The sequence below is a fragment of the Oncorhynchus clarkii genome, unplaced genomic scaffold, assembly GCF_045791955.1.
Source record: "Oncorhynchus clarkii lewisi isolate Uvic-CL-2024 unplaced genomic scaffold, UVic_Ocla_1.0 unplaced_contig_2020_pilon_pilon, whole genome shotgun sequence".
NCBI classification, from domain to species: domain Eukaryota; kingdom Metazoa; phylum Chordata; class Actinopteri; order Salmoniformes; family Salmonidae; genus Oncorhynchus; species Oncorhynchus clarkii.
The window spans coordinates 92,501-115,192 of NW_027261016.1; the positions used below are offsets into that span (position 1 = coordinate 92,501).

The 22,692-nt window shown below is 51.4% G+C and overlaps 17 non-coding genes and 2 pseudogenes across 17 annotated transcripts; all 19 read left to right on the forward strand.

Moving 5' to 3' along the window:
* The first annotated feature begins 363 nt into the window (after positions 1 to 363).
* LOC139403275 (U5 spliceosomal RNA) lies at positions 364 to 480 on the forward strand. Its single transcript, XR_011633348.1, has one exon. It is a non-coding gene; the product is annotated as a U5 spliceosomal RNA (small nuclear RNA).
* Positions 481 to 2,868: 2,388 nt separating this feature from the next.
* On the forward strand, positions 2,869 to 3,059 carry LOC139403230 (U2 spliceosomal RNA). The gene has a single exon (XR_011633307.1). It is a non-coding gene; the product is annotated as a U2 spliceosomal RNA (small nuclear RNA).
* Positions 3,060 to 3,545: 486 nt separating this feature from the next.
* On the forward strand, positions 3,546 to 3,662 carry LOC139403276 (U5 spliceosomal RNA). The gene has a single exon (XR_011633349.1). It is a non-coding gene; the product is annotated as a U5 spliceosomal RNA (small nuclear RNA).
* Positions 3,663 to 9,297: 5,635 nt separating this feature from the next.
* On the forward strand, positions 9,298 to 9,489 carry LOC139403222 (U2 spliceosomal RNA). Its single transcript, XR_011633302.1, has one exon. It is a non-coding gene; the product is annotated as a U2 spliceosomal RNA (small nuclear RNA).
* A 485-nt stretch (positions 9,490 to 9,974) lies between these two features.
* Positions 9,975 to 10,091, forward strand: LOC139403277 (U5 spliceosomal RNA). The gene has a single exon (XR_011633350.1). It is a non-coding gene; the product is annotated as a U5 spliceosomal RNA (small nuclear RNA).
* A 240-nt stretch (positions 10,092 to 10,331) lies between these two features.
* On the forward strand, positions 10,332 to 10,522 carry LOC139403316 (U2 spliceosomal RNA). Its single transcript, XR_011633388.1, has one exon. It is a non-coding gene; the product is annotated as a U2 spliceosomal RNA (small nuclear RNA).
* A 498-nt stretch (positions 10,523 to 11,020) lies between these two features.
* On the forward strand, positions 11,021 to 11,137 carry LOC139403278 (U5 spliceosomal RNA). Its single transcript, XR_011633351.1, has one exon. It is a non-coding gene; the product is annotated as a U5 spliceosomal RNA (small nuclear RNA).
* A 2,474-nt stretch (positions 11,138 to 13,611) lies between these two features.
* LOC139403338 (U2 spliceosomal RNA) lies at positions 13,612 to 13,792 on the forward strand (annotated as a pseudogene).
* A 485-nt stretch (positions 13,793 to 14,277) lies between these two features.
* Positions 14,278 to 14,394, forward strand: LOC139403279 (U5 spliceosomal RNA). The gene has a single exon (XR_011633352.1). It is a non-coding gene; the product is annotated as a U5 spliceosomal RNA (small nuclear RNA).
* A 240-nt stretch (positions 14,395 to 14,634) lies between these two features.
* Positions 14,635 to 14,825, forward strand: LOC139403318 (U2 spliceosomal RNA). The gene has a single exon (XR_011633389.1). It is a non-coding gene; the product is annotated as a U2 spliceosomal RNA (small nuclear RNA).
* A 480-nt stretch (positions 14,826 to 15,305) lies between these two features.
* On the forward strand, positions 15,306 to 15,422 carry LOC139403281 (U5 spliceosomal RNA). Its single transcript, XR_011633353.1, has one exon. It is a non-coding gene; the product is annotated as a U5 spliceosomal RNA (small nuclear RNA).
* Positions 15,423 to 15,662: 240 nt separating this feature from the next.
* On the forward strand, positions 15,663 to 15,853 carry LOC139403319 (U2 spliceosomal RNA). Its single transcript, XR_011633390.1, has one exon. It is a non-coding gene; the product is annotated as a U2 spliceosomal RNA (small nuclear RNA).
* A 491-nt stretch (positions 15,854 to 16,344) lies between these two features.
* On the forward strand, positions 16,345 to 16,461 carry LOC139403282 (U5 spliceosomal RNA). Its single transcript, XR_011633354.1, has one exon. It is a non-coding gene; the product is annotated as a U5 spliceosomal RNA (small nuclear RNA).
* A 240-nt stretch (positions 16,462 to 16,701) lies between these two features.
* Positions 16,702 to 16,892, forward strand: LOC139403320 (U2 spliceosomal RNA). Its single transcript, XR_011633391.1, has one exon. It is a non-coding gene; the product is annotated as a U2 spliceosomal RNA (small nuclear RNA).
* A 524-nt stretch (positions 16,893 to 17,416) lies between these two features.
* LOC139403283 (U5 spliceosomal RNA) lies at positions 17,417 to 17,533 on the forward strand. Its single transcript, XR_011633355.1, has one exon. It is a non-coding gene; the product is annotated as a U5 spliceosomal RNA (small nuclear RNA).
* A 240-nt stretch (positions 17,534 to 17,773) lies between these two features.
* LOC139403322 (U2 spliceosomal RNA) lies at positions 17,774 to 17,964 on the forward strand. Its single transcript, XR_011633393.1, has one exon. It is a non-coding gene; the product is annotated as a U2 spliceosomal RNA (small nuclear RNA).
* A 485-nt stretch (positions 17,965 to 18,449) lies between these two features.
* On the forward strand, positions 18,450 to 18,566 carry LOC139403285 (U5 spliceosomal RNA). Its single transcript, XR_011633357.1, has one exon. It is a non-coding gene; the product is annotated as a U5 spliceosomal RNA (small nuclear RNA).
* A 2,241-nt stretch (positions 18,567 to 20,807) lies between these two features.
* Positions 20,808 to 20,980, forward strand: LOC139403224 (U2 spliceosomal RNA; annotated as a pseudogene).
* Positions 20,981 to 21,480: 500 nt separating this feature from the next.
* Positions 21,481 to 21,597, forward strand: LOC139403286 (U5 spliceosomal RNA). The gene has a single exon (XR_011633358.1). It is a non-coding gene; the product is annotated as a U5 spliceosomal RNA (small nuclear RNA).
* Positions 21,598 to 22,692: the final 1,095 nt, after the last annotated feature.

The following is a 22,692-nucleotide window of genomic DNA, read 5'->3' on the forward strand; positions in this document are numbered from 1 at the left end:
CGCTCTTCAATGGGGTCCCCCGTTTCCCGCCATTTTACTTAAAAAAAAAAAAAAAAAAAAAAAAAAAAGAATTGGGGCCAGGATTGTGTGTGTGTGTGTCTCTCTCTCTCTCTCTCTCTCTCTCTCTCTCTCTCTCTCTCTCTCTTCTCTCTCTCTCTCTCTCTCTCTCTCTCTCTCTCTCTCTCTCTCTCTCTCTCTCTCGCTCTCTCTCTCTCTGTCTCTCTGTGCCTCTGTGTCTGTGACCTTCTTTTTATCCACAGACAGCCCTCGAAAACTTGGAAGAGTGGGTTCCGGGAGCACCCGCGGGAACCCTGCCTAGAGTGCACAGAGTGTGTCTCGGGCCCCGACCTCTTGACTTCCATATGACTCTGGTTTCTCTTCATTACGCACAAGCCTTTCGCCTTTTACTAAAGACTTCCGTGGAGAGGAACACTTACGAGTTCAACGTATTTTTGGAGCGGCTTTGCTTCTTGCAGAGCCCGGTATCTTGTTTCAAGGGAAATTGACAGAGATGGGCCAGGATAGTGACTTAAAGACGCATTAGCGACTTTTTCCAAAAAACACCTGCCTGTTTGTTGCCAGGGAAACGGTGGTTGGTTGGTTGGTTGGTTGGTTGAGTGGGGGTTGGAGGGAGAGAGGAGCTGGCTTTTGCCAACCCACCCGCTGAGGTCTGTCGAGACCCCCGGGGGTCCGGCGGTTTCAGGGTTCCATTTGTGGGTTATCGCTTCTCGGCCTTTTGGCTCAGATCAAGCTTGACACCGAGGTGCCCCAGAGCCCGCTGAGTCAAAAGGTCGAAGGAAGGGAGGGAGGAAGGTTTATTGTTTTTGGAGGAATTTGTTGTTGGGTTCCCGGTCTGCAAGTTTTTGGTTTCTTCCTTTTTTGAAAGAGATTTGAGGGTGCTTTTTACCTGGTGGAGATGGCACGGGAGAACAGGTCGGTTCCTTGGGATTGGATTGCCAACACAGTAAGGTTTGCATGGAGGGAAGGAGTTGGAGCCGTTCGGGAGGGAGAACTTTGGCAGACGCTTCTTGATGGGACGAGCTGAAAGTTGGAGGTAAAAGATGTTTGTGCCTTCAGGATAACCTTTGGAGAGGGCATTTGATGTGACTTTGTATACAGAGGAGAAGCACGAGGAATAATGAAGAAGGTGAGAGAGATGCGGGAAGTGAGAGCCCTATGTGCCATTACGAGGTCACAAGCCTGGCCAGGAGTAATTTCAGGCTGGTGACGGTAAACATGTATAACCCCCATGTGAAGGACGAGGAGGTGAGGGCCTTTCTGGGGAGGTACCTGGATGGACGTCTCCTCAGCAAGGCACATCAAGGATTCCCTGGGCTTTTGGAATGGGAGGAGATGCTTTCAGGCTCTCCTCAGGGAGGACCCAAAGGGGTTGGATGGTTACCTCCATCCTCCAGCAATGTTCTCCCTGGGGGCTGACAGGGGGACATTGTTTTATGCCCGTCAGCCTCCGTTCTGCAGGCGGTGTATGGCCTATGGCCATACCCTGGCCTCGTGCAGCACCAGGAGGTGCAGGTTCTGTGGATCGACTGAGCACGAGGCGAGGGACTGTGCCGAGCCGAAGAAATGCCACGGGTGTGGCTCGGTAGCGCACCTGTGGCGGGACTGCCCGGCTCGGCGGAGGTCATACGCGTCTGCAGCTGGGGGGGGAGCGAGAGCGGAGGATGGAGGAAGACGAGGAAGAGAGGAGCCGGAAGAAGGGGGTGGAAGGACTGACAGAAGGAGTCGGAGGGAGGAGAAGAAAAAGAGGAGGAGAGAGCGGGGACAGAAGGAGAGGTGGACGGGATAGTAGAAGAGGAGGCCGGGACAGAAGGAGAGGTGGCCGGGATGGAAGGAGAGATGGACGGGACAGAAGGAGAGGTGGTTGGGAAGGAGGGGGAAGGAGTGGAAGGGAAAAGAAGAAGAAAGGAAGAAGAAGAAGACGGCAACGAGGATGGAGGAGAGTGAGGAGATGGTGAGAGTGCGAGAGACCAGAGGAGACAACAGTGGAGAGAAGGAGGTGGAGGAGGGTTTGGAGAAGGAACCGGAAGGAGAGACGGAAAGGCGAAGGGGGGTGAAGAATTGGGAGGGGAGTGGGCGAAGGAAAGGGTGGAGGAGTTGAGAGGGATGGTGAGGAATTTGGTAGAAAAGGAAATGGGGAAGGCAAAGGAGAAGGAAGGCACGGTGTGTGACAGGGATATGAAAACCTTTGCTGAATATCCTCCGTGCAAGAGGCCAAAGAAGGTGGGACAGAGGAGGAGGGGTGGAAAGAAGGGGGGGGGGGCACAACGGGGGGATGGGGAGGTAGCGGGGCCCTCGTGGGCTCCGTCTTCCTCATCTTTTAAACCCCTCGCTGAGCTTGACCTCCCAGGGATGGCCCAAAGCTGGATGATGGAGGGAGAGTCGGACTTTCTCTTTGTGGATGCGAAGCGTCCCCGGAGCGGAGTCCGGAGAGGGGGGGGTGATGGACTTGAGGGTGGGGCAGGTGCCGGGGGTTGTTGCTGTGTTCAGCCCCTGGGAGGGGGGACATGGTGGGAGATGGGAGTGATGTAGGGTCACAGTTAGACGAGTTAGGGCGATGGATAGAGAAGGGGGGCAATGGGTGAGTTTTTGCTGTAATATAGGTGGGGTAAAAGTTGGCAGTTTGTAGGTCAGTGGATTTAGGAGTGGAGGTGAGTTGGTTGATAGAAGATATTTAAGTTAATGGGATAATGAAGATTATTGTGGTGGTAATTTGGATTTGTAAATAGTTTATTAGTTATGGAAGATTATTTGTAGTTTGGGTTTTGGAGTAATTTAAGTTGATTGAATTTGAAAGATTAGCTGTATTTGTTGATAGTAGATATTTAAGTTGATGGAATTATGGATGAAATTGTTTGGTTTAAAAAAAAAAAATAAAAAAAAAAAAATCTGTTCTTATCAGTTTAATATCTGATACGTCCCCCATCGGGGGACTACATATTAAATGGATTTTTCGAACAGGGAGTCGGAAATGGGGCTTGCTCCGTCCGCTCCACGCATCGACCCGGTATTGCAGTACCTCCGGGAACGGTGCAACACTTTTCTTCCGTTGTCAAGGAAAAATGCAAATTCACAAAGCTCTGTAAACAGCTGGCTAGCTAGCTAGCTGGCTAGCTAGCAGAAGAAGAGAAGGAAAGAAACATTCAAACTGAAAGAAAGGCGAAGCGCTCTTCAATGGGGTCCCCCGTTTCCCGCCATTTTACTTAAAAAAAAAAAAAAAAAAAAAAAAAAAAAAAAGAATTGGGGCCAGGATTGTGTGTGTGTGTGTGTGTCTCTCTCTCTCTCTCTCTCTCTCTCTCTCTCTCTCTCTCTCTCTCTCTCTCTCTCTCTCTCTCTCTCTCTCTCTCTCTCTCTCTCTCTCTCTCTCGCTCTCGCTCTCTGTCTCTCTGTGCCTCTGTGTCTGTGACCTTCTTTTTATCCACAGACAGCCCTCGAAAACTTGGAAGAGTGGGTTCCGGGAGCACCCGCGGGAACCCTGCCTAGAGTGCACAGAGTGTGTCTCGGGCCCCGACCTCTTGACTTCCATATGACTCTGGTTTCTCTTCATTACGCACAAGCCTTTCGCCTTTTACTAAAGACTTCCGTGGAGAGGAACACTTACGAGTTCAACGTATTTTTGGAGCGGCTTTGCTTCTTGCAGAGCCCGGTATCTTGTTTCAAGGGAAATTGACAGAGATGGGCCAGGATAGTGACTTAAAGACGCATTAGCGACTTTTTCCAAAAAACACCTGCCTGTTTGTTGCCAGGGAAACGGTGGTTGGTTGGTTGGTTGGTTGGTTGAGTGGGGGTTGGAGGGAGAGAGGAGCTGGCTTTTGCCAACCCACCCGCTGAGGTCTGTCGAGACCCCCGGGGGTCCGGCGGTTTCAGGGTTCCATTTGTGGGTTATCGCTTCTCGGCCTTTTGGCTCAGTACAAGCTTGACACCGAGGTGTCCTAGAGCCCCTGAGTCAAGAGGTCGAAGGAAGGCGGAGGGAGGAAGTAAATTTTTTCTGAAGGAAGTGGTGGTTTTTTAACCAATTTCTTTCTTTTTTTGGCTTCTTTGGAAAGAGAGCTTTTTTTGTTGGAAAATGGAGCAGCAGCAGAAGCAGACGAGGGCGGTACCTCAATCGGGTTGGCAAACACGGTTAGGTTTTCCTGGAGAAACAAGGAGAAGGAGCCGTGGGGGAGAGATACTTTCGGAAGGAATATGCTGATGGGCTATCTGAAATTGGAGGTAAAAGATGTTCTCTGTCTTCAAGGGAACCTATGGAGAAGGGTTTGATGTGACGTTTCATTTGGAGGAGAAACATGATGATGTGATGAAGAAGGTGAAGGCGGAGAAAGAAGAAGGACCCCTGTGCCATTACGCGGTGACCAGCCTGTCAAGGAACAATTTCAGGGTGGTCACCGTAAACATGTACAATCCGCATGTGAAGGATGAGGAAGTGAGGGCCTTTCTGGGGAGGTATGTGGACAACGTCTCCTCAGTAAGGTACCTCAGGGACTCCCTGGGTTTCTGGAACGGGAGGAGAGGGTTCCAGGTGTTACTCAGGGAGGACCCGAATGGTGTGGATGGCTACCTCCATCCTCCGGCGATGTTCTCCCTGGGGGCTGACAGGGGGACGTTGTATTATGCCCGTCAGCCCCCGTTCTGCAGGCGTTGTATGGCCTACGGCCATATCCTGGCCTCGTGCAGCACCAAGAAGTGTCGATTCTGTGGGTCGGAAGAGCACGAGGCCAAGGAATGTGACGAGCCCAAGGCTTGCCACGGGTGTGGCTCGTCAGCACACCTGTGGCGTGATTGCCCGGCTCGTCACAGGTCATACGCGTCTGCAGCTGGGGGGGGAGCGGGGGATGGGGGGAGGAAAGAAAGGACGCGTGCGGATTGTACGAATGGCACAGGGGAAAAGACGGCAAGGGAAGAGGATGAGAAGAAGGAAGAGGCGAGAAGAAAGAGGAGTGAAGATGGAAAGAAGGAAAAAGAAGGAGAAAAGAAAAAGAAGGCGGAAGAACGGGAAGGAGCGGAGAAGAGGGAGAGTGGGACAGTGGTGCGAGAAGGAGTGGAAGAGGGAACGGTGACAGTGACTGGGACGGAGGGAGGGGTGGAGGTGGGAGGGGAGGGGGTGGGAGGGGGAGATGGGGGGAAGGAGTGGGGGGACAGCCTGCCAGGCTTCCTGGAGGAAGAGACAAGGGGATTGGTGGAGGAGTTAGCGGGGAAGGGACGTTGTGTCTCCCCGCTACCTCCTTCACCAAAGAAGAAGGGGAAGAAGAGGGGGAAGTTGGCAGGAAGTGAGAGGGAGGGGGGTGGGGAGGGGGAGGGGGGGGCTAAGAGAACGGCGGGGGGGGGAGGTGGGGGTGCATTGGCCTCCCTGTTTGCCTCAGCCCCTTACATTCTGGTGGAGGATGACTCCAGTGAGGGGTCTGTGGGCTGTGTGATAGAGGGATCCCAACTCCTGTTTGGGGAGATGGGGTCCCCTACGCTCAGCCCCGAGGCATACAGGGAGGGGGGGGTGGAGGATGGTGGTGGGGAACCCAGGATGCAGGGCACTCGGCCTAACACACTGCCTGCATCCTGGGTTGGAGAGATGGAGGAGGACGGGGGGGCGTCAGGAGAGGAGAGGACGTCCCCGCCGGTGGAGATGGACCAGGGGAGCATCGGGTGAGTCTCCTGTTTTTTGTTTGGTTTGGGGTTATTTGTTGAGGGTTTTGTTTGTTTGTAAATATATATTTTGTTTATAAATGAATATTTCTGTTAAATTGTTTAGTTTAAATGTAAGGGGGTTGAGGGATGTAATTAAAAGGAGGGCGGTGTTTAATTTTTTAGAGGGTGTGGGGTTTGATTTTTGTTTTTTACAGGAGGTTCACCTGAGGGATGGTGGGGATGTGTGTAGATTTAGGAGGGAGTGGGATAAGGGGAAATCTTTTTGGGGCATAGGAGGGGTGCACTCAACAGGAGTAGGAATTTTGTGTGGGAATAAAGAGGTTAAGGTAGAGAGCACTTTTGTTATAATGCAGGGTAGAGTATTGGGGATAGATGTAGTGTATAGAGAAGCTAGGTATAGGTTAATTGGGGTATATGGGCCACAGGTGGCGGCAGACAGAAGGGAGATGGTGGACTGTCTGGCGCCCCTGTGTGTCACAAATAGGCACTTGGTGATAGGAGGGGACTTTAATATAGATTTAGGGGTAGGTGGTGATAGTAGTGCAGGCGCAATCACCGGGCTAATGGCTTGCCATGGTCTGGTTGATGGTGGCCTGCATACTACTCCGGCAATGGTCGGTCCTACATGGCGCAACTCCAGGGGGGTTGCGCGGAGGCTCGACTACATTTTTATATCCAGGTCTTTGGGTCAGTTGTCTGGGCGCCTGTTGCCTGTGTTCTTCACGGATCACGACGGGGTGTTCCTGCAGGTGGGGTCGCCAGTCTGCCTCTTCGGTAGGGGGTACTGGAAGCTAGATCGGGATATACTGGAGGAGCAGGCTTTCGTTGACGCATTTTTTTGTTTCTTTCGGAGGCTTGACGGCCTCCGGTCCATGTGCGAGGGGGTGTTAGAGTGGTGGGATTTAGTGAAGGTGAGGATTAGGGCTTTTATAATAGGATATTGTAAAAGGAAAAAAAGGGAGGAAAGGAGGGAGGTGGATCGTATCCAAAGGTTAATTGAACTCGAGTACGAGGCGGGCAACCTCGGCGGGTCGATTGACTGGGAGAGATTCACAGCCCTAAAGGCGCAGCTCAGGGAGCTGCAGGAGCAGAAGGCTCGAGCTTTCCTGGAGCGTGCGCATAGTGGCTTTCTAGAACATAATGAGACTTGTTCCGCTATGTTCTTTAAGTCGGTTAGGGCCAGGCAGAGTAGGAGGGTAATGCATGGCGTTAGGGAAGAAAATGGTAGTATAGTAAGTAAACCAGAGGAAATGGTCAGGGTGACAACTGATCATTTCCGAAGTTTATTTAAGGAAAGGGAAATAGATGTAGAGCAGGGAAATGTGTTTTTAGAACACTTGTCCCGGCGGTTGCCGGAGGACATTAGAGACGTGATGGAGGCCCAGATCTCACTAGAAGAGGTTGAGAGCGCTCTTAGGAGGATGGGAAAAGGGAAGGTGCCTGGGATGGATGGGCTGCCGGCTGAGTTTTACCTCAAGTTTTGGGGTATACTTGGACCGGTGGTCCTCGAAGTCTTGAAGGCCATCCTTGAGACGGGGGTCCCGGGGGGATCAATGGCTGTTGGTGTGCTGTCACTTCTTTATAAGAAGGGGGAAGCAACTGACCTTGGCAACTGGCGGCCGTTGACCATGCTGTGCGTAGATTACAAGATTCTTGCAAAGGTTTTAGCAGACCGGTTGCGCACAGCCCTTCCCTACGTCGTCCATGAGGATCAGACGTGCGGGGTAGAGGGCCGCTCTATAAGATGGAACCTACAGTTGATTAGGGACTCCATCGCCTGGGTTGAAGATAGAGGGCTGCCTTTAATGGTAGCAGCGCTAGATCAGGCGAAAGCCTTTGATCGCGTGAATAGATCCTTTCTATTCAGGGTATTAGGTAGATTAGGATTTGGGGAGAAGTACATAGGATGGATCCGTACATTATATGTCGGAGCGGGGTGTCGAGTTAGTGTAAATAGTCACTTAGGTGACGTTTTTGACCTCTCGTCTGGGGTCAGGCAGGGATGCCCACTCTCGGCTCTCCTCTTCGTTCTGTACATGGAGCCTCTGGGGGCTGCCATTAGGGCAGACACAGGGGTGGAGGGCTTGTTGATCCCTGGGAGCGGTGGGCTGCGTGTTAAGATGACGCAGTACGCCGACGACACTTCCTTGCTGTTGTGCAAGGACTCGTGCCTGACAAGGTCTCTTGCCATCATTGGGGATTTCACCCAAGCGTCGGGGGCGGTTCTGAATCATGCAAAGTCTTCCGTTAAGTTTTTCGGAAGATGGCGCGGTAGGACGGATGTGCCCGGGGGGTTATCTCTCTGTGAGGGGGCCCTGAGGATTCTTGGGGTCCATTTTGAGACCTCTGGCTCAGCGACGCTGAACTGGAACATGGGTATTGCAGTGGTACAGAAGAAGTTGGCAATGTGGAAGGCTAGGTCTTTGTCCTTTATAGGTAAGGTCCTGGTCCTAAAGGTGGATGTATTGCCATCTCTTTTGTACTTGGCGTACATCTACCCATTGCCAGCTTGTCTGAGGAGGCCTCTAGTGAGGCTTGTGTTTCAGTTCATGTGGGGTGGCAGGTACGAGTGGGTCGCCAGGGCGCGCATGCTCTGTCCCATCGGGGAGGGAGGTAGGGGGGTACCACATCTCCCCCTCAAGCTGGACGCAATTTTTGTTTCTTTCTTGTTGACGGAGCTTGCTCAGCCAGTTATACACCCGTCCGGTTACCTCCTGCGGGTGTTCTTCTCGTATCAGGCGAGAAGCGTAATGGTGTGGTCTAACGCGGGTCCTCGGGCGGAACAGCTGCCGTGGCACTTTGGCCATGCGGCCAAGTGGCTGCGTGCGCACCCCGAGGTTGAAGTTGCCCGAGTAGGTTTAGACCACAGGCACCTGTACGAGGAGGTCAGGCAGGCAGGGAGTCCTGCGCCTGTAGCGGGCATCTCGTCAGTGGTCTGGGAGGGAGTGCAGGCGCGGGGCCTGGACAACAGGCTCAAGGACCTGAATTGGTTGAGCCTCCATAAGTGCTTGCCGGTACGTTCCATCATGTACCGGCATAGTTTGTCGCGATCCTCCACCTGTCCAAGATCTGCTTGTGGCAGGGAGGAGACTGTGCGCCATGCCTTCTGGGACTGTGCCTTTGCCGGACTAGTCTGGGCTAGGGCACGGGTGTTGCTAGGTATGGTTAGGAGCGATTTTTTGCTGACTTGGGCTAGGTTAGAGCGAGGCGTAGGGAGAGCGAGGGGAACGGATAGGGACAGGTTTCTGCTCTGGCTTCTCATGAGTCTCTTTAAAAGGGGGCTGTGGGAAGCCAGGCAGAATTTAGTTAAGACAGGGAGAGATTGGGGGGTGGAAGGGATAGTGAGGAGGGTGGAAGGTGATGTGAGGGGGAGGATGAAGAGGGAGGAGATAAAGTGGGGGCAGCATGCGGCACGGGAGAGGTGGAAGGGGGGATTAGGGCTGGGAGTGTTAGAGTGAGGTTTGTAAGGGGATAGATTAGGGAAGGGAAGATAGGGAAGGGTTAGGTATTGGTTAGGTATGACGGGGAGGGACGATGCTCCCCTGAGGTTTGTTTTTGTTTGGGTGTTTGGTGATTTTGTAAATAGAATGAATGAGAATTATTATTTTGTAAAGTATGAATGGTATTGAGTGTAAATAAATTATTTTTTGTATAAAAAAAAAAAATAAAAAAAAAAAATCTGTTCTTATCAGTTTAATATCTGATACGTCCCCCATCGGGGGACTACATATTAAATGGATTTTTCGAACAGGGAGTCGGAAATGGGGCTTGCTCCGTCCGCTCCACGCATCGACCCGGTATTGCAGTACCTCCGGGAACGGTGCAACACTTTTCTTCCGTTGTCAAGGAAAAATGCAAATTCACAAAGCTCTGTAAACAGCTGGCTAGCTAGCTAGCTGGCTAGCTAGCAGAAGAAGAGAAGGAAAGAAACATTCAAACTGAAAGAAAGGCGAAGCGCTCTTCAATGGGGTCCCCCGTTTCCCGCCATTTTACTTAAAAAAAAAAAAAAAAAAAAAAAAAAAAAAAGAATTGGGGCCAGGATTGTGTGTGTGTGTCTCTCTCTCTCTCTCTCTCTCTCTCTCTCTCTCTCTCTCTCTCTCTCTCTCTCTCTCTCTCTCTCTCTCTCTCTCTCTCTCTCTCTCTCTCTCTCTCTCTCTCTCTCTCTCTGTGTCTCTCTGTGCCTCTGTGTCTGTGACCTTCTTTTTATCCACAGACAGCCCTCGAAAACTTGGAAGAGTGGGTTCCGGGAGCACCCGCGGGAACCCTGCCTAGAGTGCACAGAGTGTGTCTCGGGCCCCGACCTCTTGACTTCCATATGACTCTGGTTTCTCTTCATTACGCACAAGCCTTTCGCCTTTTACTAAAGACTTCCGTGGAGAGGAACACTTACGAGTTCAACGTATTTTTGGAGCGGCTTTGCTTCTTGCAGAGCCCGGTATCTTGTTTCAAGGGAAATTGACAGAGATGGGCCAGGATAGTGACTTAAAGACGCATTAGCGACTTTTTCCAAAAAACACCTGCCTGTTTGTTGCCAGGGAAACGGTGGTTGGTTGGTTGGTTGGTTGGTTGAGTGGGGGTTGGAGGGAGAGAGGAGCTGGCTTTTGCCAACCCACCCGCTGAGGTCTGTCGAGACCCCCGGGGGTCCGGCGGTTTCAGGGTTCCATTTGTGGGTTATCGCTTCTCGGCCTTTTGGCTCAGATCAAGTGTAGTATCTGTTCTTATCAGTTTAATATCTGATACGTCCCCCATCGGGGGACTACATATTAAATGGATTTTTCGAACAGGGAGTCGGAAATGGGGCTTGCTCCGTCCGCTCCACGCATCGACCCGGTATTGCAGTACCTCCGGGAACGGTGCAACACTTTTCTTCCGTTGTCAAGGAAAAATGCAAATTCACAAAGCTCTGTAAACAGCTGGCTAGCTAGCTAGCTGGCTAGCTAGCAGAAGAAGAGAAGGAAAGAAACATTCAAACTGAAAGAAAGGCGAAGCGCTCTTCAATGGGGTCCCCCGTTTCCCGCCATTTTACTTAAAAAAAAAAAAAAAAAAAAAAAAAAAAAAAAGAATTGGGGCCAGGATTGTGTGTGTGTGTGTCTCTCTCTCTCTCTCTCTCTCTCTCTCTCTCTCTCTCTCTCTCTCTCTCTCTCTCTCTCTCTCTCTCTCTCTCTCTCTCTCTCTCTCTCTCTCTCTCTCTCTCTCTCTCTCTCTCTCTCTCTCTGTCTCTCTGTGCCTCTGTGTCTGTGACCTTCTTTTTATCCACAGACAGCCCTCGAAAACTTGGAAGAGTGGGTTCCGGGAGCACCCGCGGGAACCCTGCCTAGAGTGCACAGAGTGTGTCTCGGGCCCCGACCTCTTGACTTCCATATGACTCTGGTTTCTCTTCATTACGCACAAGCCTTTCGCCTTTTACTAAAGACTTCCGTGGAGAGGAACACTTACGAGTTCAACGTATTTTTGGAGCGGCTTTGCTTCTTGCAGAGCCCGGTATCTTGTTTCAAGGGAAATTGACAGAGATGGGCCAGGATAGTGACTTAAAGACGCATTAGCGACTTTTTCCAAAAAACACCTGCCTGTTTGTTGCCAGGGAAACGGTGGTTGGTTGGTTGGTTGGTTGGTTGAGTGGGGGTTGGAGGGAGAGAGGAGCTGGCTTTTGCCAACCCACCCGCTGAGGTCTGTCGAGACCCCCGGGGGTCCGGCGGTTTCAGGGTTCCATTTGTGGGTTATCGCTTCTCGGCCTTTTGGCTCAGATCAAGCTTGGTACCGAGGTGCCCCAGAGCCCGCTGAGTCAGAAGGTCGAAGGAAGGCAGGAGGGAGGAATTGTTTTGTTGGTATCGGTTTTTCTTCATTTAAGAGAGGAGAGAGCTTGAAAACTGAGAAAAATGGAGAGAAAGTGTACAGCACAGGTCGGTTCCGGTATTGGTTTGGCAAACACAGTAAGGTTTGCCTGGAGAGAGAAGGAGAGGAGCAGTTCGGGAGGGAACGTTTGGGAGAAACGTTTGAATGACGACCTGAAGTTGGAGGTGATGGATGTCTTGTGCCTTCAGGACAACCCGAGGGAGAGTGCTTTTGATGGTGACGTTCTTTAAGAGGAGAAGCACGAGGAGGTAATGAAGAGGGTGAGAGAGATGGGCAAGGAGAGACCTATGTGCCATTACGAGGTGACTAGCCTGGCCAGGAACCAATTTCAGGCTGGTCACAGTGAACATATACAACCCTCATGTGAAGGATGAGGAGGTGAGGGCCTTTCTGGGGAGATACCTGGAAACGTCTCCTCAGCAAGGCACATCAAAGGATTCCTTGGGCTTTTGGAATGGGAGGAGGTGTTTCCAGGCTCTCCTCAGAGAGGACCCGAAGGGGTTGGATGGTTACCTCCATCCTCCAGCGTTGTTCTCCCTGGGGGCTGACAGGGGGACGTTACATTATGCCCGTCAGCCTCCGTTCTGCAGGCGATGTATGGCCTACGGCCACACACTCGCCTCGTGCAGCGCCAGGAGGTGCAGATACTGTGGATCGGCTGAGCACGAGGCGAGGGACTGTGCCGAGCCGAAGAAATGCCACGGGTGTGGCTCGGTAGCGCACCTGTGGCGGGACTGCCCGGCTCGGCGTGGGTCATACGCGTCTGCAGCTGGGGGGGGAGCGAGAGCGGAGGATGGAGGAAGACGACACAGGCGGAAGAGAGGAGCCGGAAGAAGGGGGTGGAAGGACTGACCAGAAGGAGTCGGAGGGTGGAGAAGAAAAAGAGGAGAGAGAGCTGGGACAGAGAAAGAGGACGGGATGGAAGAAGAGGAGGACGGGACAGAAGGAGAGGTGGTCGGGACAGAAGAAGAGGTGGCCGGGATGGAAGGAGAAGGAGTCGGAATAGAGGTTGGGAAGGAGGTTGAAGGAGAAAAGGAAAAGAAAAAGAAGAAGAAGAAGACTGCGACGAGGATGGAGGAGAGTGAGGAGACGGTGAGAGTCGAGAGACCAGAGGAGACAACAGCGGAGAGAAGGAGGTGGAGGACAAGATGGAGAAGGAACCGGAATGGAAGGGCGATTGGAAGACGGGATGGGGGAGGGGATGGTGATGAAGAGGGCAGAGTGGAGGAAGAAAGGATGGAGGAGTTGAGAGGATGGTGAGGAGTTTGATAGAAAAGGAAAGGGGAAAGGCAAAGGAGAAGGAAGGCACGGTGTGTGACGCAGGGATATCCAAAACCCGTGGGGAAATGATCCCCTCCTTGCAAGAGGCCAAAGAAGGTGGGGAAGGAGGAAGGGGGGGATGGGGAGGTGGCGGGGGGGGCAGCAAGCGGGGGGACGGGGAGGATGGAGCGGGGCCCTCGTGGGATTTCCTCTTTTAAACCCCTCGCTGAGCTTGACCTCCCGGGTATGGCTCAAACCTGGATGATGGAGGGAGAGTCTGACTATTTATTTGTGGATGCAGGTCCCCGGAGCGGAGTCCGGAAGACGGGGGGGGGTGATGGACCTGAGGGTGGGGCATGTGCCGGGTGCTGTTGCTGTGTTCAGGGGAGGGGGGGGTGGGAGATGGGAGTAATGTAGGTCACAGTTAGAGCGAGGCGTAGGGATAGCGAAGGGGGGCGGATGGGACAGTTTCTGCTTGGCTTCTCATGAGTCTCTTTAAAAGGGGGGTGGGAAGCCAGGTAGAATTTAGTTAAGACAGATTGGGGGTTGGAAGGGATAGTGAGGAGGGTGGAAGGTGATGTGAGGGGGAGGATGAAGAGGGAGGAGATAAAGTGGGGGCAGCATGCGGCACGGGAGAGGTGGAAGGGGGGATTATTGTTAGAGTGAGGTTTGTGGATAGATTAGGGAAGGGAAGATGGGGAAGGGTTAGGTATTGGTTAGTTGACGGGGAGGGAATGATTGAGGTTTGTTTTTGTTGGGTGTTTTTTGTAAATAGAGTTTAATAAGAATGAATGAGAAATATGATTTTGTAAAAGAATGAATGGTATGGATGGTAAATAAATTATTTTTTGTAAAAAAAAAAAAAAAATCTGTTCTTATCAGTTTAATATCTGATACGTCCCCCATCGGGGGACTACATATTAAATGGATTTTTCGAACAGGGAGTCGGAAATGGGGCTTGCTCCGTCCGCTCCACGCATCGACCCGGTATTGCAGTACCTCCGGGAACGGTGCAACACTTTTCTTCCGTTGTCAAGGAAAAATGCAAATTCACAAAGCTCTGTAAACAGCTGGCTAGCTAGCTAGCTGGCTAGCTAGCAGAAGAAGAGAAGGAAAGAAACATTCAAACTGAAAGAAAGGCGAAGCGCTCTTCAATGGGGTCCCCCGTTTCCCGCCATTTTACTTAAAAAAAAAAAAAAAAAAAAAAAAAAGAATTGGGGCCAGGATTGTGTGTGTGTGTGTCTCTCTCTCTCTCTCTCTCTCTCTCTCTCTCTCTCTCTCTCTCTCTCTCTCTCTCTCTCTCTCTCTCTCTCTCTCTCTCTCTCTCTCTCTCTCTCTCTCTCTCTCTCTCTTCTCTCTGTCTCTCTGTGCCTCTGTGTCTGTGACCTTCTTTTTATCCACAGACAGCCCTCGAAAACTTGGAAGAGTGGGTTCCGGGAGCACCCGCGGGAACCCTGCCTAGAGTGCACAGAGTGTGTCTCGGGCCCCGACCTCTTGACTTCCATATGACTCTGGTTTCTCTTCATTACGCACAAGCCTTTCGCCTTTTACTAAAGACTTCCGTGGAGAGGAACACTTACGAGTTCAACGTATTTTTGGAGCGGCTTTGCTTCTTGCAGAGCCCGGTATCTTGTTTCAAGGGAAATTGACAGAGATGGGCCAGGATAGTGACTTAAAGACGCATTAGCGACTTTTTCCAAAAAACACCTGCCTGTTTGTTGCCAGGGAAACGGTGGTTGGTTGGTTGGTTGGTTGGTTGAGTGGGGGTTGGAGGGAGAGAGGAGCTGGCTTTTGCCAACCCACCCGCTGAGGTCTGTCGAGACCCCCGGGGGTCCGGCGGTTTCAGGGTTCCATTTGTGGGTTATCGCTTCTCGGCCTTTTGGCTCAGATCAAGTGTAGTATCTGTTCTTATCAGTTTAATATCTGATACGTCCCCCATCGGGGGACTACATATTAAATGGATTTTTCGAACAGGGAGTCGGAAATGGGGCTTGCTCCGTCCGCTCCACGCATCGACCCGGTATTGCAGTACCTCCGGGAACGGTGCAACACTTTTCTTCCGTTGTCAAGGAAAAATGCAAATTCACAAAGCTCTGTAAACAGCTGGCTAGCTAGCTAGCTGGCTAGCTAGCAGAAGAAGAGAAGGAAAGAAACATTCAAACTGAAAGAAAGGCGAAGCGCTCTTCAATGGGGTCCCCCGTTTCCCGCCATTTTACTTAAAAAAAAAAAAAAAAGAATTGGGGCCAGGATTGTGTGTGTGTGTGTGTCTCTCTCTCTCTCTCTCTCTCTCTCTCTCTCTCTCTCTCTCTCTCTCTCTCTCTCTCTCTCTCTCTCTCTCTCTCTCTCTCTCTCTCTCTCTCTCTCTCTCTCGCTCTCTCTCTCTCTCTGTCTCTCTGTGCCTCTGTGTCTGTGACCTTCTTTTTATCCACAGACAGCCCTCGAAAACTTGGAAGAGTGGGTTCCGGGAGCACCCGCGGGAACCCTGCCTAGAGTGCACAGAGTGTGTCTCGGGCCCCGACCTCTTGACTTCCATATGACTCTGGTTTCTCTTCATTACGCACAAGCCTTTCGCCTTTTACTAAAGACTTCCGTGGAGAGGAACACTTACGAGTTCAACGTATTTTTGGAGCGGCTTTGCTTCTTGCAGAGCCCGGTATCTTGTTTCAAGGGAAATTGACAGAGATGGGCCAGGATAGTGACTTAAAGACGCATTAGCGACTTTTTCCAAAAAACACCTGCCTGTTTGTTGCCAGGGAAACGGTGGTTGGTTGGTTGGTTGGTTGGTTGAGTGGGGGTTGGAGGGAGAGAGGAGCTGGCTTTTGCCAACCCACCCGCTGAGGTCTGTCGAGACCCCCGGGGGTCCGGCGGTTTCAGGGTTCCATTTGTGGGTTATCGCTTCTCGGCCTTTTGGCTCAGATCAAGTGTAGTATCTGTTCTTATCAGTTTAATATCTGATACGTCCCCCATCGGGGGACTACATATTAAATGGATTTTTCGAACAGGGAGTCGGAAATGGGGCTTGCTCCGTCCGCTCCACGCATCGACCCGGTATTGCAGTACCTCCGGGAACGGTGCAACACTTTTCTTCCGTTGTCAAGGAAAAATGCAAATTCACAAAGCTCTGTAAACAGCTGGCTAGCTAGCTAGCTGGCTAGCTAGCAGAAGAAGAGAAGGAAAGAAACATTCAAACTGAAAGAAAGGCGAAGCGCTCTTCAATGGGGTCCCCCGTTTCCCGCCATTTTACTTAAAAAAAAAAAAAAAAAAAAAAAAAAAAAGAATTGGGGCCAGGATTGTGTGTGTGTGTGTCTCTCTCTCTCTCTCTCTCTCTCTCTCTCTCTCTCTCTCTCTCTCTCTCTCTCTCTCTCTCTCTCTCTCTCTCTCTCTCTCTCTCTCTCTCTCTCTCTCTCTCTCTCTCTCTCTCTCTCTGTCTCTCTGTGCCTCTGTGTCTGTGACCTTCTTTTTATCCACAGACAGCCCTCGAAAACTTGGAAGAGTGGGTTCCGGGAGCACCCGCGGGAACCCTGCCTAGAGTGCACAGAGTGTGTCTCGGGCCCCGACCTCTTGACTTCCATATGACTCTGGTTTCTCTTCATTACGCACAAGCCTTTCGCCTTTTACTAAAGACTTCCGTGGAGAGGAACACTTACGAGTTCAACGTATTTTTGGAGCGGCTTTGCTTCTTGCAGAGCCCGGTATCTTGTTTCAAGGGAAATTGACAGAGATGGGCCAGGATAGTGACTTAAAGACGCATTAGCGACTTTTTCCAAAAAACACCTGCCTGTTTGTTGCCAGGGAAACGGTGGTTGGTTGGTTGGTTGGTTGGTTGAGTGGGGGTTGGAGGGAGAGAGGAGCTGGCTTTTGCCAACCCACCCGCTGAGGTCTGTCGAGACCCCCGGGGGTCCGGCGGTTTCAGGGTTCCATTTGTGGGTTATCGCTTCTCGGCCTTTTGGCTCAGATCAAGTGTAGTATCTGTTCTTATCAGTTTAATATCTGATACGTCCCCCATCGGGGGACTACATATTAAATGGATTTTTCGAACAGGGAGTCGGAAATGGGGCTTGCTCCGTCCGCTCCACGCATCGACCCGGTATTGCAGTACCTCCGGGAACGGTGCAACACTTTTCTTCCGTTGTCAAGGAAAAATGCAAATTCACAAAGCTCTGTAAACAGCTGGCTAGCTAGCTAGCTGGCTAGCTAGCAGAAGAAGAGAAGGAAAGAAACATTCAAACTGAAAGAAAGGCGAAGCGCTCTTCAATGGGGTCCCCCGTTTCCCGCCATTTTACTTAAAAAAAAAAAAAAAAAAAAAAAAAAAAAAGAATTGGGGCCAGGATTGTGTGTGTGTGTGTCTCTCTCTCTCTCTCTCTCTCTCTCTCTCTCTCTCTCTCTCTCTCTCTCTCTCTCTCTCTCTCTCTCTCTCTCTCTCTCTCTCTCTCTCTCTCTCTCTCTCTCTCTCTCTCTCTCTCTCTCTCTCTCTCTCTCTCTCTCTCTCTCTCTCTCTGTCTCTCTGTGCCTCTGTGTCTGTGACCTTCTTTTTATCCACAGACAGCCCTCGAAAACTTGGAAGAGTGGGTTCCGGGAGCACCCGCGGGAACCCTGCCTAGAGTGCACAGAGTGTGTCTCGGGCCCCGACCTCTTGACTTCCATATGACTCTGGTTTCTCTTCATTACGCACAAGCCTTTCGCCTTTTACTAAAGACTTCCGTGGAGAGGAACACTTACGAGTTCAACGTATTTTTGGAGCGGCTTTGCTTCTTGCAGAGCCCGGTATCTTGTTTCAAGGGAAATTGACAGAGATGGGCCAGGATAGTGACTTAAAGACGCATTAGCGACTTTTTCCAAAAAACACCTGCCTGTTTGTTGCCAGGGAAACGGTGGTTGGTTGGTTGGTTGGTTGGTTGAGTGGGGGTTGGAGGGAGAGAGGAGCTGGCTTTTGCCAACCCACCCGCTGAGGTCTGTCGAGACCCCCGGGGGTCCGGCGGTTTCAGGGTTCCATTTGTGGGTTATCGCTTCTCGGCCTTTTGGCTCAGATCAAGTGTAGTATCTGTTCTTATCAGTTTAATATCTGATACGTCCCCCATCGGGGGACTACATATTAAATGGATTTTTCGAACAGGGAGTCGGAAATGGGGCTTGCTCCGTCCGCTCCACGCATCGACCCGGTATTGCAGTACCTCCGGGAACGGTGCAACACTTTTCTTCCGTTGTCAAGGAAAAATGCAAATTCACAAAGCTCTGTAAACAGCTGGCTAGCTAGCTAGCTGGCTAGCTAGCAGAAGAAGAGAAGGAAAGAAACATTCAAACTGAAAGAAAGGCGAAGCGCTCTTCAATGGGGTCCCCCGTTTCCCGCCATTTTACTTAAAAAAAAAAAAAAAAAAAAAAAAAAAAAGAATTGGGGCCAGGATTGTGTGTGTGTGTCTCTCTCTCTCTCTCTCTCTCTCTCTCTCTCTCTCTCTCTCTCTCTCTCTCTCTCTCTCTCTCTCTCTCTCTCTCTCTCTCTCTCTCTCTCTCTCTCTCTCTCTCTCTCTCTCTCTGTCTCTCTGTGCCTCTGTGTCTGTGACCTTCTTTTTATCCACAGACAGCCCTCGAAAACTTGGAAGAGTGGGTTCCGGGAGCACCCGCGGGAACCCTGCCTAGAGTGCACAGAGTGTGTCTCGGGCCCCGACCTCTTGACTTCCATATGACTCTGGTTTCTCTTCATTACGCACAAGCCTTTCGCCTTTTACTAAAGACTTCCGTGGAGAGGAACACTTACGAGTTCAACGTATTTTTGGAGCGGCTTTGCTTCTTGCAGAGCCCGGTATCTTGTTTCAAGGGAAATTGACAGAGATGGGCCAGGATAGTGACTTAAAGACGCATTAGCGACTTTTTCCAAAAAACACCTGCCTGTTTGTTGCCAGGGAAACGGTGGTTGGTTGGTTGGTTGGTTGGTTGAGTGGGGGTTGGAGGGAGAGAGGAGCTGGCTTTTGCCAACCCACCCGCTGAGGTCTGTCGAGACCCCCGGGGGTCCGGCGGTTTCAGGGTTCCATTTGTGGGTTATCGCTTCTCGGCCTTTTGGCTCAGATCAAGCTCGGTACCGAGGTGCCCCAGAGCCCGCTGAGTCAGAAGGTCGAAGGAAGGCAGGAGGGAGGAAATTGTTGGTATCGGTTTTTCTTCATTTAAGAGAGGGAAAAGTGAGAAAAATGGAGAAAAGTGTACAGCACAGGTCGGTTCCGGTGGTCGGTTTGGCAAACACAGTGAGGTTTGCCTGGAGAGAGAAGGAGTTGGAACAGTTCGGGAGGGAAACGTTCGGGAGAAACGTTTTAATGACGACTTTGAAAGTGGAGGTGATGGATGTCTTGTGCCTTCAGGACAATCCGAGGGAGAGTGCTTTCGAGGTGACGTTCCACAAAGAAGAGAAGCACGAGGAGGTAATGAAGAGGGCGAGAGAGATGGGCAAGGAGAGACCCCTGTGCCATTACGAGGTGACTAGCCTGGCCAAAACCAATTTCAGGCTGGTCACAGTGAACGTATACAACCCTCATGTGAAGGATGAGGAGGTGAGGGCCTTTCTGGGGAGATACCTGGATGGCGTCTCCTCAGCAAGGCACATAAAGGATTCCTTGGGCTTTTGGAATGGGAGGAGATGCTTCCAGGCTCTCCTCAGAGAGGACCCGAAGGGGATGGATGGCTACCTCCATCCTCCAGCGTTGTTCTCCCTGGGGGCTGACAGGGGGACGTTACACTATGCCCGTCAGCCTCCGTTCTGCAGGCGATGTATGGCCTACGGCCACACACTCGCCTCGTGCAGCACGAAGAGGTGCAGATACTGTGGATCGGCTGAGCACGAGGCGAGGGATTGCGTCGAGCCGAAGAAATGCCACGGGTGTGGCTCGGAAGCGCACCTGTGGCGGGATTGCCCGGCTCGGCGGGGGTCATACTCGTCTGCAGCTGGGGGGGGAGCGAGAGCGGAGGATGGAGGAAGACGAGAAAGAGAGGAGCCGGAAGAAGGGGGTGGAAGGACTGACCAGAAGGAGTCGGAGGGAGGAGAAGAAAAAGAGGAGGAGAGAGCTGGGACAGAGAAAGAGGACGGGATGGAAGAAGAGGAGGACGGGACAGAAGGAGAGGTGGCCGGGACAGAAGAAGCGGTGGCCGGGATGGAAGGAGAAAGAGCTGGAATAGAGGTTGGGAAGGAGGTTGAAGGAGAAAAGGAAAAGAAAAAGAAGAAGAAGAAGACGGCAACGAGGATGGAGGAGAGTGAGGAGACGGTGAGAGTGGAGAGCACAGAGGGAAAAACAGCGGAGACGAAGGAGGTGGAGGACAAGATGGAGAAGGAACCGGAAGGGCGATTGGGCAGGTTGGGCAATATAGTGGGGAAGAAAAGGATGGAGGAGTTGAAAGAGATGGTGAGGGGTTTGATAGAGAAGGAAAGGGGATTAGCAAAGGAAAAGGAAGGCACGGTGTGTGACGCAACTTTCCAAAACCCGCCGGAAAATGTCCCTCCTTGCAAGAGGCCAAAAAAGGTGGTAAGGAGGAAGGGTGGGAAGAAGGGGGGGGGGGCAGAACGGGGGGACGGGGAGGTAGCGGGGCCCTCGTGGGCTCCGTCTCCATCCTCCTTTAAACCCCTCGCTGAGCTTGACCTCCCGGGTATGGCTCAAACCTGGATGATGGAGGGAGAGTCTGACTATTTATTTATGGATGCGATATCCCCGGAGCGGAGTCCGGACGAGGGGGGGGTGATGGACCTGAGGGTGGGGAATGTGCCGGGTGCTGTTGCTGTGTTCAGGGGAGGGGGGATGGTGGGAGATGGGAGTGATGTAAGGTCACAGTCAGACAAGATAGAGAAGGCGGGCACTGGGTGAGAAATTGCTGTAATATGGTGGTGTATATTGGTAGTTTGTAGGTCATTGGTTATTGTTTTTGGGAGTTGGTTAAAATTAATTAGTATTGGAATGATTAGTGTGGTGGGATTGTAGTTTGAAGTGGGATTGTTTGGTTGTTAGTATTTAAGTTGACTGAAGTTTGGAAGATTATTGTTTGGTTATTGGAAAGTAATAAAAATATTTTATAAAAAAAAAAATCTGTTCTTATCAGTTTAATATCTGATACGTCCCCCATCGGGGGACTACATATTAAATGGATTTTTCGAACAGGGAGTCGGAAATGGGGCTTGCTCCGTCCGCTCCACGCATCGACCCGGTATTGCAGTACCTCCGGGAACGGTGCAACACTTTTCTTCCGTTGTCAAGGAAAAATGCAAATTCACAAAGCTCTGTAAACAGCTGGCTAGCTAGCTAGCTGGCTAGCTAGCAGAAGAAGAGAAGGAAAGAAACATTCAAACTGAAAGAAAGGCGAAGCGCTCTTCAATGGGGTCCCCCGTTTCCCGCCATTTTACTTAAAAAAAAAAAAAAAAAAAAAAAAAAAAAAGAATTGGGGCCAGGATTGTGTGTGTGTGTGTCTCTCTCTCTCTCTCTCTCTCTCTCTCTCTCTCTCTCTCTCTCTCTCTCTCTCTCTCTCTCTCTCTCTCTCTCTCTCTCTCTCTCTCTCTCTCTCTCTCTCTCTCTCTCTCTCTCTCTCTCTCTCTCTGTCTCTCTGTGCCTCTGTGTCTGTGACCTTCTTTTTATCCACAGACAGCCCTCGAAAACTTGGAAGAGTGGGTTCCGGGAGCACCCGCGGGAACCCTGCCTAGAGTGCACAGAGTGTGTCTCGGGCCCCGACCTCTTGACTTCCATATGACTCTGGTTTCTCTTCATTACGCACAAGCCTTTCGCCTTTTACTAAAGACTTCCGTGGAGAGGAACACTTACGAGTTCAACGTATTTTTGGAGCGGCTTTGCTTCTTGCAGAGCCCGGTATCTTGTTTCAAGGGAAATTGACAGAGATGGGCCAGGATAGTGACTTAAAGACGCATTAGCGACTTTTTCCAAAAAACACCTGCCTGTTTGTTGCCAGGGAAACGGTGGTTGGTTGGTTGGTTGGTTGGTTGAGTGGGGGTTGGAGGGAGAGAGGAGCTGGCTTTTGCCAACCCACCCGCTGAGGTCTGTCGAGACCCCCGGGGGTCCGGCGGTTTCAGGGTTCCATTTGTGGGTTATCGCTTCTCGGCCTTTTGGCTCAGATCAAGCTTGACACCGAGGTGTCCCAGAGCCCGCTGAGCCAGAAGGTCGAAGGAAGTCCGGAGGGAGGAAGGTTTATTGTTTTGTTGCAGTAAAAGGCAATTTTTTTTCGTGTTTTTTATTAGAGGCTAAGAGCCTTTTTTGAAGAGAGCTTGATGCCTGAGAGAAATGGCGAGAAACGCTATGCACAAGAAGAATGTTACCTGGGATTGGGATTAGCAAACACCGTAAGGTTTGCATGGAGGAAAAGGACACAGAGCCATTAGGAGAGGGAAGTTTGGCAGAACGGTCTTGATGGGGAGCTAAAGTTGGCAGTTAAAGATGTTTGTGCTTCCAAGATAACCCGTGGAGGTTGCTTATGATGTTACGTTCCATACGGAGGAGATGCATGATGACATAATGAAGAAGGTGAGGGCGGGGAAGGAGAGAGCCCTATATGTAATTATGAGGTCACAAGCTCTGGCCAAGAATAATTTTAGGCTGGTGACAGTAAACATATATAACCCTCATGTCAAGGACGAGGAGGTGAGGGCATTCCTGGGGAGGTTCATGGATAATGTTTCTTCAGCAAGGCTCCTCAGGGACTCCCTGGGGTTTTGGACTGGGAGGAGGTGTTTTCCAGGCACTCCTCAGGGAGGACCCAAAAGGGGTGGATGGTTACCTCCATCCTCCAGCGATGTTCTCCCTGGGGGCTGACAGGGGGACATTACACTATGCCCGTCAGCCTCCGTTCTGCAGGCGGTGTATGGCCTATGGCCATACCCTGGCCTCGTGTGAAGCCAGGAGGTGCAGGTTCTGTGGTTCGAGGAGCACGAGGCCGAGGGATTGTGTC